General features: G+C 45.3%; 1 long non-coding RNA gene across 1 annotated transcript; it reads left to right on the top strand.

Annotated features, from left to right (window-relative positions):
- Positions 1-395: 395 nt before the first annotated feature.
- On the top strand, positions 396-14131 carry LOC113625399 (uncharacterized). The gene is made up of 6 exons (XR_003434657.1): positions 396-2692; positions 6236-6359; positions 7840-7985; positions 9113-10215; positions 11473-11603; positions 12384-14131. It is a non-coding gene; the product is annotated as an uncharacterized LOC113625399 (long non-coding RNA).
- The last annotated feature ends 1816 nt before the right edge of the window (positions 14132-15947 follow it).

Genomic DNA, 15947 nt, shown 5'->3' with positions numbered 1-15947 from the left:
TTCCATTGATTTCTTTGAATAGTCATCAGTTGTTTCTATAAGCAAAAGTCATCAACAATACTCTACCGACTTTCCAGTTTGAGCAAGAAGACATAATGCCTGTCCCTGTATAGAGCATCAAAAGTCAAGAACAGGGCTTCCCTGGTGGCGCAGTGGTTGAGAGTGCGCCTGCCGATGCAGGGGACGGGGGTTCATGTCCCGGTCCGGGAAGATCCCACATGCCGTGGAGCGGCTGGGCCCATGAGCCATGGCCGCTGAGCCTGCGAGTCCGGAGCCTGTGCTCCGCAACGGGAGAGACCACAACAGTGAGAGGCCCGCGTACTGCAAAAAATATATAATAATAATAAATTTTTAAAAAGGCAAGAACAGGACAGATGCATCCAAAAATGATTCAAGATTTAATAGAGCCAACCAGACCCTGCTCATGTGCCCTGGCAAGCACAGCTATCGAGTGGGCAAGCCCTGACAATGGGGCAAGAGGGCACAGCAGGGGTAAGGAGGAACCCCAAGGACCAGTGGTACTGCCACCATCCCACCGCCGAAACCAAGGCCCTCGTGCCCAGGCATATACTGGAGGGCTAGACAGTGAGGCCCTGCCCCCCTTTAGGGGTATTGGTGGAGATTCCTAAAAGGGATGGAAATCTCAGTCTCCATCTCAACAGATGGGTCCTCAGATAGGCATCTGCAATTCTGATGGATAGCCATCACCCAGTTTTCTTCCCCATTGGTTCTCCAAAGGGAAAAGCCAAGCCCCCTCCCTCCATGAACCTACTCTTCCATCACAGATTAGAAAGGCTCCAGGTTGATCAGGCCGATAGCCCTGGCAATCACTCTCTTCCTCAGCCAGAATGGTGAGTTGAAAACCTGTCATTCACCAGCAAGAAGAGGATCCATGTCAGGCTCATCTCCCTTCTTCTCTCTCCCTTCCCTTACCTACCCATCCCTCCATCTTTCTCATGGTATGGAGTGTCTTGTTTCTATCTTACTTCTACTTCTTGTCCCCTTCTTGAGTTCTAGCCCTTTCTTTTAGGTTGGCAGACACCAGAGGGCAACATAATCTCACCTACTAGTCAGTTCTTTCATTTCACCAGTAGAGGGAAGAGTTTGAGAGAACCTACAAGAACTAGGAGGTGTGTGGAAATGATTTTGAAATATGGAATTAGCTAGCGCGATAGAACTGCTCTCTTAAAGGCATCTCGTGCCAAGGCATTCTGTTCCCGTTGGTAAATAATCTGTTATAAAACGGTTGCAATGCATATTAACTCACCAGAGCATGACACTGGCAAAATTTCCCTCCAGGCTATATTTTGCAAAGAGACAACTTTTCATGTGATGTGAGACCTGAGATTAAACTAACAGAAGTCCTACATTATTCAAGGTAACGCTGACACTCCATCCCTCCCTCACTGCTTAGTCTTTTGAGATCTGGTTTTTATTTTGTTTCTGAAATAATTGGTAAGGCATTTAGCCCTGAATGGCTTGTTTTGAGTACCTGTCATCATAGGACTCTAGGCGCTTTGAGGGTGCTTGGAGCTTAGTTGGGCAAGTGAAGCTGAGTCAATCAGAAGAATTGATTACGAACCAAGCAGCAGAGCTCTCGGGGCAATAAGTGCCCAAGTAGCGCCTGCTAAACTTGCAAGAGCCTGCTTCACCAGGGCCTGCCCATTCCGCCATGCATACTGAGGGAATCAGGGCAGGTTCCTTTTGAAAACGGTTTGGAAGGAAGGATTCAGAAGTTAAACTTGTGCCACTGAACTGACCATTTACCAAATAATTACCCTGACCAAGTTAGCACTAATACCTTTAAAAAGTAGACAACATGGAACTAAGCAATCTGCTCAACCATTGCAATTTGCTCAATTGTTTGGATCTAATTACCTGGCCTGTGTATTTTCTGCTTGGTGTCCCCAGCCTTTGAACCATTTCGAAAGCCAGAGCTTTATAGAAAGGGTCTTTGAGAACCCCTTTAGATAGAGTCTGTGATTCTATCCTTCTTTAGATGGATTTTTTTATCCGAGTTGCTGAATTTATCCATATAACTTTGCCTCCATTTCTTCATCAACATCCTTTCTTTGATTAATTACCTAAAGCAAGGGTTCTTATCCTGAGGTCCAGAAGTAGACTTGAGCACTTCCATGAATCCCTTGAAACTGTGAGTAAAATTCTATGTGTATGTACATAATGGTCCTTCAGGTGAGGGGTGAGGGCCCATAAATGTCATCAGATTCTCAAAGGGCTCCATGACCTCCATCTTGCAACGATGCAATCATGATGTTCACCAGACCAGAATTTCCCCAGTCAATGTGCACGAATTTGTTCCAGGTGTGTGCTTGAGCCTCTGATTGCCTCAGCCCTTGAGCGACTGGACAGGGCCAGGCATGGCTGGAGCTTCCAAGCTGCCCAGGCACTATAAAAATATTATTTTCTCTGTGTGCCACAGTGGATAAAATGTTGGAAGCACTACAGTAAATTTTCACTTTTATCACATCCACCATCTTTGTACTGTGCATCTCTTGCTTCATCTCCATGGCCTTAATTATCCAGAGGGAAGCTTGGCACTGATTTGGCCACCTGTGGTATAATCTGCACTTCATATCCTTTACCAGGAAAGCAAGTGGTGTGGTCGTCTCCTCTTCCCGAGAATGCTCCCTGGCACACACAGCTTGGAATTTGCTTTGCTGCCCACGTGGTGGTAAGTGAGACCAGCTCATTTCCCCATTTCCTGGGCTATTCCTTTTGCTAATCCCACGCATCTGACCCTTTCCTGTAGTAGCTCGTATGCCAGTTCCCTAAATGGCTCCCAGCTTCATTACCAGTATTCCTCAAAAGCGCTCTCATGCAAAGATTCTTTCCAACCAAGAAAGACATTAAAATCTTACACAGAACCCATATATAGCCAAATTCAAACTCAAACGTAACCAACAGGGCAGGCAAATTCCCATGACTCCTGGCTGACACAGAGCATCCCAAACTAGCGTGACTGTCCAAGCCTTCCCCTGCCTAGTCCAAAACACACAAAAGTCCTCATGTTCCAGACTGGACTAGCCATCCACGGTCAGTCCAGTCTCATTACCTAACGCTCAGATCACATTGTTTTACTATCACTAATTTCATAATTTCGGTAAACTAAGAAGTATGCCATTCACTTAGAATTAGTTTAGGATTCTGACTTTCATATGAATGACTTCAACAAAGTCTTGCAACTGTCTGCTGTACTTCACCTGACAATTTCAACATTTTGATCACCTAATTCTTAAATATTCTTCCAGCCCACCTCACATTCCTACTAGAGAATGAAACTATCACCTTCTTTTTACCAGTTAGCCAAATTGACAGCCCAAAATGTCAACAACGGTTTCTAACATCTTCAAAACTTTCTTCCTCCCTTCTTACCTGAACTACCTGATCTAGCTAGACACATCCCTCACCTATAACTTTCTTGTCAATACATAATTTCAAAAATACCTTACTTCTGAGAGTAAAGAAATTGCTGCTAATCCATAAGGAACTGTAAGTGCATGTTTCTTAAATATGTAAGTGTAAATGTTACTGACGGGGAGGTTACGTAGGATAAAGTAAGGAATGTGAGATGGAGGGTTCAGGGAGGGATGGGAAGAGTCCACACACTGTCACCATCACAGAGCCCCAGGTGTGCAGATTTCACTTTGCCACCCAAGGAAAGTCTCAAGCCCACAAAGAAGTCTTTTCTTAAAACCTACCACGTCTAATTCTAAAATAAATTAATTATTCTTAGAATATTTCCAACTATAGTTAGAAGGCTTCTCCCACCCGGTGCTCCTGGCCAGACTGTCACAGAGCGTTGTTCAAGAATGTTTATACCAAGATGAGCTACTTCCTTCTTAATCAAACTGACAACCAGACTGAATTCAGGATCCCTTTACTTGAAGGCTATAATCCCTGGTAAATCCTTTAAGAAAGTAGTTGTATCGCTTTTCTATGTATGTTATTTTAGAAACAGAGGGAAATACTTGAATAAATGCCTGAAAATCACCAGCAGTCATTCAAAAACCTATTTTTTTAGACAATATCAGGAGTTACAAAAAACTCTGTGATGGATCCTGAAATAAAAGATATAGAAAATATCGCTTTTTCAAGAATAAAATAACGTGTAGATGTACAAAATGCAAAAAAATTTAATCTTGTTTTTAACATATTTGCTGAGTTTAAGAAAATAAAATGCTCTGCTCCCATCTGCAGCCATTATAACAGTAGATTTACTAGTTATTATTCACTAACCTTAAGTGTGCACTAACTTTCGAAGGGAGAGATGAATACACTTGGGGGTAAAACATACAGTATTTTTTGTTTACTCATGAGTTTAAAGTATAACATTTTAACATCTTTTCATTTTATTTTTGATCAATCTAAGAGCTGAAGCTGCTTTCACATATACTTCTGTTGTTCGACCACCTCTAAGTAAATAAGAAGTGCTTTCTACTTGGATACTAACTTAATATGGTTTTTCAATGCAAGCCTTTTAAAGCTTCAAGAGCATCAATTTGCAAATCCCCCAACAGTCCCGGGAAGGAGAAGCTGTAGGGAAACATGTAACCCAACGGCTCTCACCTGAGATCCAGCATAACGAAGGGACCCCAGCTGGTGGCCTTTCATTTTCTGATATATTTCTCTCTTAAAACATAAACGCACAATAGGAAAATTAAGTAGAGAAACAATTCCATATATAGAATAGCACGGTGGGTTCTGGACTTTGACGCCTTTCAAACCCCAGTTATTTTGTGCTGTAGCCAAGTTGAGTGAGCTGGGTGTCACCTCCGCTTTGAAGCCTTCCCTGAGCCACCCCCCAACTGCCCCTGCCTGCCCCCACCCCGACCGTGGACGATCTGCATTGTAGCACTGGCATATTTAAACTGTCCATATCCATTGGCTTCTACGCCATACAACAGACTCCTAGAGAGTGGGGGCAGTGAGTGCCTCCATCACCTGTGTCCCCATCAACTGCCACAGCCACATGACAGAGAATATGCTCATAAATGTGGAGAGGACAAATACTTATATTCTCCAAAATCCTCGTTGTATTTTCTAAATCCCACTTGGCACGTTTAGACTGAAGCTACTTGCCATCTAGAACAAGGATGAATCAAGCCTTTTAGATTTTCTAGTAAAGCTTCAGGTGGTGAGAAACGCAGGTACTAAGACTCAAAGTGGAGGGAAGCTGGGAAGTAGAGACAGGTATGAGGGGTGCATTCAGGACAGGACAGAAAGAAGGTGAACGGGAGATTCCGAGACTGGGGCTGCTGCCTCATCCCCCCAGTGTCTGCGCCTGTGCTTCTACGAACTGACCTCCGGTGGCTTGGCCTTCTGCCTTTCTGTGGTGCTCAAATACTGGCCCCCACCAAAACCCAAGAGTAAACCTTACACTCCCCCAAGAGGGATAAGGGAACAAAAAGAAACATCAAAACTCAATTTCCATCTTCATCTTTAGACAACACCCTAGTAATATAGTAAGTGCTGATTACGTGTCAGGTACTATGCTAAACGTTTTATAAATCATGTCCTTTTTTTGGCATGCGGCTTGCAGGATCTTCGTTCCCCCACCAGGGATCGAACCCAGGCTCAAGGCAGTGAAAGCGCCGAGACCTATCCACTGGACCACCAGGGAATTCCCAATCATGTCATTTTACTTATTTATTTATTTATTTATCTATTTATTTATTTTTTGGGGGGGTCTTCGTTGCTGCGCGTGGGCTTTCTCTAGTTGCAGCAAGCCAGGGCTACTCTTCGGTGCGGTGCGCGGGCTTCTTATTGCGGTGGCTTCTCTTGTTGCGGAGCATGGGCTCTAGGTGCGCGGGCTTCAGTAGTTGTGGCTCGTGGGGTCTAGAGTGCAGGCTCAGTAGTTGTGGTACACGGGCTTAGTTGCTCTGTGGTGTGTGGGATCTTCCCGGACCAGGGCTCGAACCCCTGTCCCCTGCATCGGCAGGCGGATTCTTAACCACTGCGCCACCAGGGAAGCCCAATCATGTCATTTTAATTCACACAACAATCTAACAAGTTAGTTCTTCTTGTTAACGCTTATCCCCATTTTATAGAAGAAAAAGCTGAGGCTTGAGGTTGCTAAGTAATTTGTCCAAGGTCCCAAAGCAGGAGAGATGCAGGTTCAGGATATGAAACTGTAGTGATTCACAGCCCGTGTCCATGAGAATTCTTTCCTGAACCTCAATCCTGGATGACACCATCTCGATTCTCTCCCTCACAGATGTTAAAGTTAATATTTAGGGGAAAGGAGAAAATGTTTGCTACAATCTGACCGCTGCTCACCTCTGAAAAAGAAGTGACAAAAGGCCAGATGTCAGCTCCAGGCCCCAATGTGTGTTAAAACGGTAAGAAAATCCCCACGTGACTGGATCACAATAGCCCATTCTAGAAAATTCTGAAACCTGAGGTTCAAAGCAGACTATTTCTGTTTTTAAACAACAGCTCCATTGGCCTGCTAGCTTCAAACCCTAGCATCTAATTTGTGATCCTGCGAAAGCCTGTTAGGAGGATTTCCATATAAAAGCATCCAGCACAATCAACTTCTGGCCTTTCCCACACACAGATCCGCAGGACCAGGCTGCCTCTCCAGCACGCCAGGGGCACTAGGTGTTTAATTTGGAATCTGATAGCTGCCTAAATTTTGAGGTATCCCGTAGGTGCCGCACACAAAGAATCCTCAATGGCCACTGGCAGAAATTCTTAGAAAAACAATCCTCCTGGTTGTCGGAATCACAACTACCACTTTCACTCCCCGCCTCCCTGTCATGGAAGAGGCTGTTGTGACTTGAATTACAGGGGCCCATGTGGACTACCTGCCGTCCAAATGCGCATGTGACAATGGACACTCCTTTGCTGGCCGGCGGTGTTATTTCAGACACTGTTGGACAGATGGGCTCCGTTCCGAGCGGGGGAAGAGCCACACCTCGGAGATGACATGTTTTATAGGGCTGTCTCCTCGCCGCACACAGAGTATCCTCATCATTTTGCCAGGGTTGGGGCAGATATCCGAACATCAGAAGGACAGCTTCTCCCCAGCATCCTGTCTCCAGCCTCAGGGCCTGCATGCAGTTTCGGGGATCCTGGTTGTCGGCTGGCCCCCCGCCCGCTCCTGTGGCTGCCATGTGTGGGGCATGTGCCTGGGCCTCGACAGCTGTTGGAACACAGTAAATCCATTCATACTGACATATCCCAATGACTAACACGGGCTTAGCGAGGAAACAGAAGCGTTTGACAAGCAGAAACAACTGAATTACTTTTAGAGGGGTGAGGAAATGACACCCCCAAAGGGCTTGATCTTGCCATTTGGCTTGGATGGGGGGACTCACCATGGGAGGCCACCCGGATGTCACCCCAGCCACCTACCATCATTAATTCTGAGCAGAAAAGGAGCCCGGCCGGTGTTTCAGCAACAGGAACGAGAGGTCTAAAGAGATGGTTATTGGAGACCACGCTGGACATGAAGAAAATAAATCACTCAAACCCAAAGGCTTAAAGTGAGAGGCAGTCTCACTTTGTAGTTTGGAATGTGGGCTTTGGAATCAGACAGAACTGGGGTTCAAATCCTGGTTCTGCCACTTATCTCATGATGAGCCGTGAAACCCCTAAGCCTCTGTTTCCTCGCTTGTAAAATGGGGTATGATAATGGCATTCCTAGCTAATGGAGCTCTTTCAGGAATGAGTGAGACCATCGGATAAAGCATTCAGTACGGTATGTGTGTGTATAAAGCCTGATGTACAATAAGCACTTAATTAACCGTAGGTAGTAATCATAATAGTACATTTCAGTGAGAGGACAATGAACTTTGTGTTTGTCCACACATGCAGACATGTAACAGGATTCACCTTGCGCTAACTGATGTAGCTCCTGAAGCAGCGTGGAATCCAAAGGAAGCTCGACGCTTACTGCTTCAAAACACACTTCCTCATCAGGACCCCACCACCGCCACCTTCTGCAGAACCTGGATCATGAGGTGAGTTGGAGAACCATCTAGGGCCCCACCAGGCTTGGTGTTCTGAATCAGACCTCAGCAAACGCTCTCCTGCCTAATGTGGGTCATTGTTAAGAACATGTCCCCACGTCACTGCCATAAACTATAGGGCAGCAATATGCATGGATCTTCACCCATGGCTTTTGGGATGTTTCAGCCCACGGAACCTACTGGACTGGATGTTATTAACAGGTACCATACAAATAGAGTACTCCAGGTTCCCTCCATGCTACATCAAGTGCACAGGATTTTACTCCCCTGCAACAGCAGTTACCATAACCTCCACTCGTGGAGTGCGCCTACTGATGATGTTCCTTTTGGACATCGTAAGTCCACCAGTCAGAACCCACCAGAGCCCCCATCTCGAGCCAGCAGAACAGGGGAGTATGTCTTGTTCACCCCAGCTGTCTACCCCAGGAAGCTGGCCAGGGAGGTCACGGACAGGGCACTTTATAACCAACTCGGATGCAATGAAAACGGGAATTACCCATGATTAACATCTAGAAATAGGCTGGAGAGAATATGACAGGAAGAGAAACATAAATCTGATTATGCAAAAGGATGAAAGTGGAAAGCTTTGGAAGAATTCCGCTTGCTTCCAGGAGGGCCTTCTCCCATGACCTCCTCCTGCGGCCACGCCAGGGCGGGCTGTGTCCACAGCTTCCCCCAGCTCCCTAACCGCCAGCTCTAGCTGACTCTGCTCATCCTTTCCTGGTCCTGCCTCGGGCCTGTGGTCGGGGCATCAGGGTTGCTTTGGTTCTTCCTTCAAAGTTCATCACTAAAGAGGCATCTTGCTTTCCCTGCCATATTTTAGTTGAAGCTCATATATTTTCTTAATGACAAAAGTATGAAAACTGATGTGGTTCAATGGTCCTCTCTCTCCCATCGTGACCCAGCAGACACCCAGTGCTTGCTCCCTTATGGGCCTCCTTGTTTCCTCCTCCTTCTCCACCACTGACACTCCTTATTTGCTCTGGCAGCTGTGTACCTGGGGAGCATTCGAGTCTTGCGCCGAACCAGCACAGAATCTACTGAACTGAACCTAGCGGCTCCAGGTTTCATTTTAGCCTTCCCCCTTCCATAGTTCTAACCCCCTTGACTCTTTACAGCCACTAATCAACGCCAACTGTTTGAAGATGCAGGACAGAAGAAATTCTGAAGGCTGCCGCTTCCTTATACCTCCCTGAGAGCCGTCTTTGAGGATTTAAGGCAAGAGAATTATTGAAACACATTTCACTGATTTATTATTAATTGTCCCTTGGGTAAGCACAGAAAGTACCAAGCAGAGGAAGGCTGCATGACTTGTGGTCACTGAAACACTTTCAAGTGTCTGCCCAGATCCTGAATTTCTGCCATGAACAGGGGAACCAAAATGAGGAAACACAAGTTATAGAGATTAGACTCCAGGTGAAGAGGAAGGGGGTGTAGGAAGGAGGTGTGGGGTACAGCTTGCTGAGTAGTGGGAGCAGAGACCAGGCAACTGAGGCAGCTGGCAGAGGAGGGAGGTGGAGGCTTGCTTTGGGAGCGAAGCCAGAGTCTACTGTCAGGGTGTGGGATCCAGAAAAATCCCACCGGTTAACATGAATAAATGCCCACCAGCAGAAGGACAAATACTGCTTCTGGTCCAAGAAACAGAGGCCTGAATGGCCAAGGAAAGTAGATTCTTATCTTCGGGCAAGGGCCCAGCGACACACCAGCTCAGAAACATGTCCCAAAGGAAGGGAGCATCGTTACTGCCAGCTGAGCATCTCCGAACCCCCATCCATGGAGGAAACAAGACGTGGGATGAGAAATAGGTGCACGTGCGCACAAACGCACACACAAGAAAATAAAAGTGTTAGCCTGCTGCCTGATCACACCCAAATAAGGCAGACGTGCCCCAACCAGATGTACCAGGCCTCTTCCAGAGAACTCATTTGTTGTGGGCTGATTTCTACTTCCTGGTGCAATTTACTTGGGAAAAGGGGCCTTTCATTGTTGATATTTTGTGAACTGGCCGGAACCAGATAGACAATAATGACTTTACAAATCTGATTTTGCAGAATCTGAAAAACACCCCTTGACTGTCGGTCCTCAGTACTTCCTTTCTGCTCACCCAGAGTCTTCTATCTTTTATTGATTAGCACAGGCATCGCATGAGCCCCTTCTTAGGGCAAGGGACTAAATCCAACAAGAGGTACCATGTTGTTTTCATTCCGCAAGGATTTCACAGGTAAGTTCCACACTGTGCTGGGGGGTGAGGGGGGATTGTTTTTCTCAAAGGCAGAAAACAGTCCACGTGCTTGTGGTTTTCTACTAACTCAACCTTTACTCACACTTTGCCTGATCTATAACTCAAACTCAGTAAACAGGCCTTTTAGGGAACTTGTAAAACCTAGGATACTTTCAGACAATTGGATGAATGTGGAATAAATCAACTATGAGGGAATAAAAACGATTTGGTTGCTATGTGAGATATATGTGTCTTCAAGTAGTATCACTGATCCTCAATCTCCTCTGAATACTAATTAAAAAAAAGACCCAGGGCTTCCCTGGTGGCGCAGTGGTTGAGAGTCCGCCTGCCGATGCAGGGGACACAGGTTCGTGCCCCGGTCCGGGAAGATCCCACATGTCGCGGAGCAGCTGGGCCCGTGAGCCATGGCCGCTGAGCCTGCATGTCCGGAGCCTGTGCTCCGCAATGGGAGAGGCCACAACAGTGAGAGGCCCGCGTACCGCAAATAAATAAATAAATAAATAAAGGGATCAAGATGGTAGATTTCATGTTATGTGTTTTTTAATCACAATAAAATAAATGCAGATATTTAAACAATTATCAAGATGACCACAGCAAGTGTGGAAAAAGTGGAAACAAGAGTGGGACAGTTTTCTCATTTGTTTTCATGGACAGTTTTGACAGCTATAAACTTCTACCAACAAAACTCAGGAGTACTTTCACAAGAAAGGAGTTCTGAAGGGTGATGTCACCAGCAAAGTCCCCATCAATCATGACAAGTGGTTTTGCTGATAGATGGCTACTGCCTGGCTCTCCCCAAACCACTGCCCTCCAGCATGGCTTCACTGTAGTTCCCAGTCAGAAATATCGGGGTTGGAGGGAGGAGAGGAAGGAGAGAAGGGGGCTGGCATTTACAGAAGACTGGTGCCAGCTGCTTTACAGAAGCTACTGCATTTAATACAAGTCAGTGAAGTGCCTATTTACTATAGCCTTTTCATCAAGAGAAACTGAGGCTCAGAGAGAGCAAATACCTTGTCCAGGGTCATGTAATAAAGACCTGATTTGTCTGTTTCCAGAGCCCAGGCTTTTTCCACAACCATTTTGCCCTTGATCTCTACAACTACAAAACCAAGAGCCAACCATCTAGAACCCTGAAGCAAAGTGTTGTTTTTTTTTTTTTTCTGTGCCCCATTTGAGAGCTTAATTATAATATAACTAGAACCGGGCTGGAAAAGTGACCTCATGTGTACTCCCTAGATCTGAGATCCACCTGCTGCGCAGGGGTACTGCGGAAATGGGTCACTGGTGTGCCACGACCCTGGGCATGTCCTCAGCCGTCGTCAGGTCAGTCAGGATGCAGCCTGGGACACAGGAGTGCACTTCAGATGGTGAGCAGCTTTGTCATTTACCCGCTTGTGTCATAAAACATCACTTCCTGTGAATGCCGTAAGTGACAAAACGTGGGAAGCATTCTGCCTTGGATTTAGAAGCAAACTGCCTGGATTAAAATCCCAATTCCACCGCTTCATAGCCGCACAAGCTTACCTGTGTGTGCCTCAGGCTCCCATCTGTAAACTGGGAATGGAAATAGCACTTTCCTCATGGTGTAGTGAGAATCAAATAAGATAAAATATACAGAGCTGTCAGCGTACCATCTAGAAGTAATCACTCAGCAACAATTCGCTGAGCCGATGGGTACAGCCACACGCGCTCTGTGTGCCCCAACTCCAGGGCACCATTCACTCAGGCCGTAGTGTGAATAGCACCCCCTGGAGTTGTGCAACTGTGCATCCCTGACCGTTAGCTTTGCATTTTAATGACCGTCTTCCACAGTCAAGCTCCAGCTTACTCCCCTGCTTCATTATCTGCCACTAGCTCCCCAACCCCCATCCCAGGGACCATCTTACCCTCAAACACAACGGTCCCATTTACAACCCCTTGGATTTTCATCTGTGCTCCTTCTTCCTGGAATGTTCCCCTGCTCTCCCCTGTTTCCATTCTTATTCAACCTTTAAGACCCAGACTAAAAGAAGTCCCCTCCTCTCTGAAGCATCCTTTGATGCCCAGGCAGGTTGCCCCACCGTCAGTATTCCCAGAGCACTTTGAAAATACTCTAGTAGAAAGATCAGCATGTTTTCATGTGGTTCACACAGTTCATCTGCATACAGGTCTCCCTTGCTGAGCTGTGAGCTCCCAGCGCTCAGATGGAATCTTCCTCTTCTTGGCATGGACTTGAGCAACCCGCCCTGCTCCTGTCCTGCAGCCACATCTACATCACACGTTCAGAAGACGAGGCTGAGAGGGACTCCGTATTGTCAAGGCAAGTGTGGGATGCAGCACGCAGACCAACTTCGGAATCCAGGAAATACCCTTGACCGTGTCCAAGTGAGGCTCATGTCCCCTGAGGATGGCACTAAACGCAACAGAGGTAACGGGGCCTCCGAAGGAAGGACTTGTGGCCTTAAAGTACCCGGTCCCCTGGTACAGGAGGTGCCAGGCTGCCAGCAGTTACTTAGGATGGGCTTTGCTTGATATATGAGAGTGAAAACCAGGAAATGCGGCCCAGTTTCTCTTTTGAAATCCCTCCCTTGGTTAGATTTGAATCTCTTGTCTGTATGCTTTGTTTCAAACTAAATATCAAAAGTCTCTCGCTTCTGTTATCTCCCTGACAGTTCTTCAATATACTGTATTAAAAACTCTCCGGGGACCAAAAAAATGCACTTTCAAGTGGTGTTTAGAAACTTGCCACCCCTTGCCTTTCTTCATTTCTGAATCTCTTGGATGCTTCATAAACAAAGGAGAAAAGTGCTGCTTCTGTGATAAATACGTACACAGGATTCCTCTGTCTTACAGAGAAAACAGTACAGACCCAGCTGTTTCCCAATAGTCATAGGACTCATACCTAATGCCGACAGACTACCAAGCGTATCTGCACAAACTCTATCACACACAGCACATGGAATCTCCAGGTGTGGCCGTGAAAGAAAACGGCATGTTCTCCTTGTCAAAAATTGCCCTCTCCTTGCCAGCCCCCTGCACCAAACTAACAACCACAGGACCTGAATTTAACAGGTGATGTTTCCCTTTGTTCTTCTGGATGTTATGTATACTCAGGAGTAGCTCTCTCTGGGTTGTTCAAACACTTCATTTATTTATTTAGTATTTACTGAGTATCTACTATGTACCCCACATAGTCATGGATTAAAGAGATTCTTGCTTAGCTTCTGTATTAGGATTTCTCAACCTTGGTACTGTTGCCATTTTGAGCCAGAGAATTCTTTGTCATGAGGCTGTTCCATGCCTGGTAGGATGTTTAGCAGCATCCCTGGCCTCTACACACAAGATACCGGCAGCACCTCCACCCCTAGTCGTGACAACCAAAAATATCCCCAGAAGTCAGTGAAAAGATTTAGGGGAGGAGAGAGGGACGAAAAGGTAGAGCACAGAGGATTTCTAGAGCAGTGAAACTATCCTGAATGATACCATAATGGTGGATACGTGTCATTATACAATTGTCAAAATCCATAGAATGTACAATACCAAGAGTGAGCCCTAAAGTAAGTCTCCTGCCCTGGGGACTTGGGGTGATAATGATGTGCCAGTGTTGGTTCGTTAGTTATAACAAATACGCCAGCCAGTCCCGTGTAGGCTGTTGATAGTGGGGGCGGGCAGAGGGTAATAGGAGAACCCTCAGTACCTTCCCCTCAACTGTGCTGTGAGCCTAAAACTTCTCTGAAAAATAAAGTCTATTAAATTTTTTTTATTTTAGGTGAAAAAATGTTTTCAAGCATTGCCAATTGTCCCTGGAGGACAAATTATTTTTCATCCTGTTATAGACATTATCCTGCTCACAACAATACATTTTTTTAAATTGTGGTAAAATATACACATTATAAATTTTACCATTTTAACCATTTTTAAGAGTCTGTTTCAGTGGCATTAAGTACATTCACAGTCTTCTGTGCCATCACCACCATCCATTTCCAGAACCTTTTCATCATCCCAAACTGAAACTCTGTGCCCATTAAACACTAACTCCCCATCCCACTCTCCCCCCAGCCCTGATAACCTCTCTTCTACTTCCTGTCCCTATGAATTTGACTACCCTAGGTACTTCATTTCAGTGGAATCCACAATATTTGTCCTTTTGTGTCTGGCTTATTTCACCGAGCATAATGTCTTCAAGGTTTATCCATGTTGTAACATATGTCAGAATTTCCTTCCTTTTTAAGGCTGAATAATAGCCCATTGTATGGATACATCTCATTTTGTTTATCCAGTTTTCTGTTGATGGACACTTAGGTTGCTTCCATATCTTGGCAATTGTAAATAATGCTACTATGAATATTGCGGTGTATATATCTTTTCAAATTAGTGTTTTAGGGGTTTATTTGATATATACCCAGGAGTGGAATTGCTGGGTTGCTGGGTCATGTGACAGTCCTATTTTTAGTTTTTTGAGAAACCTCCATACTGTTTTCCACAGTGTCTGTACCAATTTACATTCCCACCAACAGTGTACGAGGGTTCCCATTTCTCCACATCCTCACCAACATTCGTTATTTGTGTTGTTTTTGATGATAGCTTTTCTGACATGTGTGAGGTGATACCTCATTGTGGTTTCTTTTTTTTTTTTTTGCGGTACGCGGGCCTCTCACTGTTGTGGCCTCTCCTGTTGCGGAGCACAGGCTCTGGACGCGCAGGCTCAGCGGCCATGGCTCACGGGCCCAGCCGCTCCGCGGCATGTGGGATCTTCCCGGACCGGGATACGAACCCGTGTCCCCTGCATCGGCAGGCGGACTCTCAACCACTGCGCCACCAGGGAAGCCCCCTCATTGTGGTTTTGATTTGCATTTCCATGATGATTAGTGATGTTGAGCATCTTTTCGTGTGCCTGTTGGCCATCTACCTTTCCTCTTTGGATAAATGTCTATTCAGTTCTTCTGCCCATTTTTAAATTGGGTTGTTTGATTTTTCAATGTTGAGTTGTATGAGCTGTTTACATATGTTGGATATTAATCTCTTATTGGTCATATCATTTGCAAATATTTTCTCCCATTCAGTAGGTTGTCTTTTCATTTTGTCAGTGGTTTCCTTTGTTGTGCAAAACCTTTTAAATTTAATTAGGTCCCATTTATTTACTTTTGCTTTTATTTCCTTTACTTTAGGAGATGGATCCAAAAAAATATCACTGCGATTTATGTCAGAGAGTGTTCTGCCTATATTTTACTCTAGGGGTTTTATAGTAGCTGGTCTTACGTTTAGGTCTTTAATCCATTTTGAGTTTATTTTTGTAAATTATGTTAGAGAATGTTCTAATTTCATTCTTTTACATGTAGCTGTCCAGTTTTCCCAGCACCACTTACTGAAGAGACTGCCTTTTCTCCATTGTATATTCTTGCCTCCTTTGTCATAGATTACTTGACCATAAGTGTGTGGGTTTATTTCTGGGCTTTCTATCCTGTTCCATTGATCTATGTGTCTGTTTTTGTGCCAGTACCAAACTGTTTCAATTACTGTAGTTTTGTAGTATAGTCTGAAGTCAGGGAGTGTGATTCCTCCCTCTCTGTTCTTCTTTCTCAAGATTGCTTTGGCTAATCAGGGTCTTCTGTGTTTCCACACAAATTTTAAAATTTTTTGTTCTAGTTCTGGGAAAAATGCCATTGGTATTTTGATAGGGATTGCACTGAATCTATAGATTGCCTTAGGTAGTGTGGTCATTTTAACAATAT

Source organism: Aethalodelphis obliquidens, unplaced genomic scaffold, assembly GCF_003676395.1.
Source record: "Aethalodelphis obliquidens isolate GAN/ISIS:26980383/991018 unplaced genomic scaffold, ASM367639v1 scaffold15, whole genome shotgun sequence".
Taxonomy (NCBI): domain Eukaryota; kingdom Metazoa; phylum Chordata; class Mammalia; order Artiodactyla; family Delphinidae; genus Aethalodelphis; species Aethalodelphis obliquidens.
This window is presented reverse-complemented; position numbering and strand designations above follow the sequence as displayed.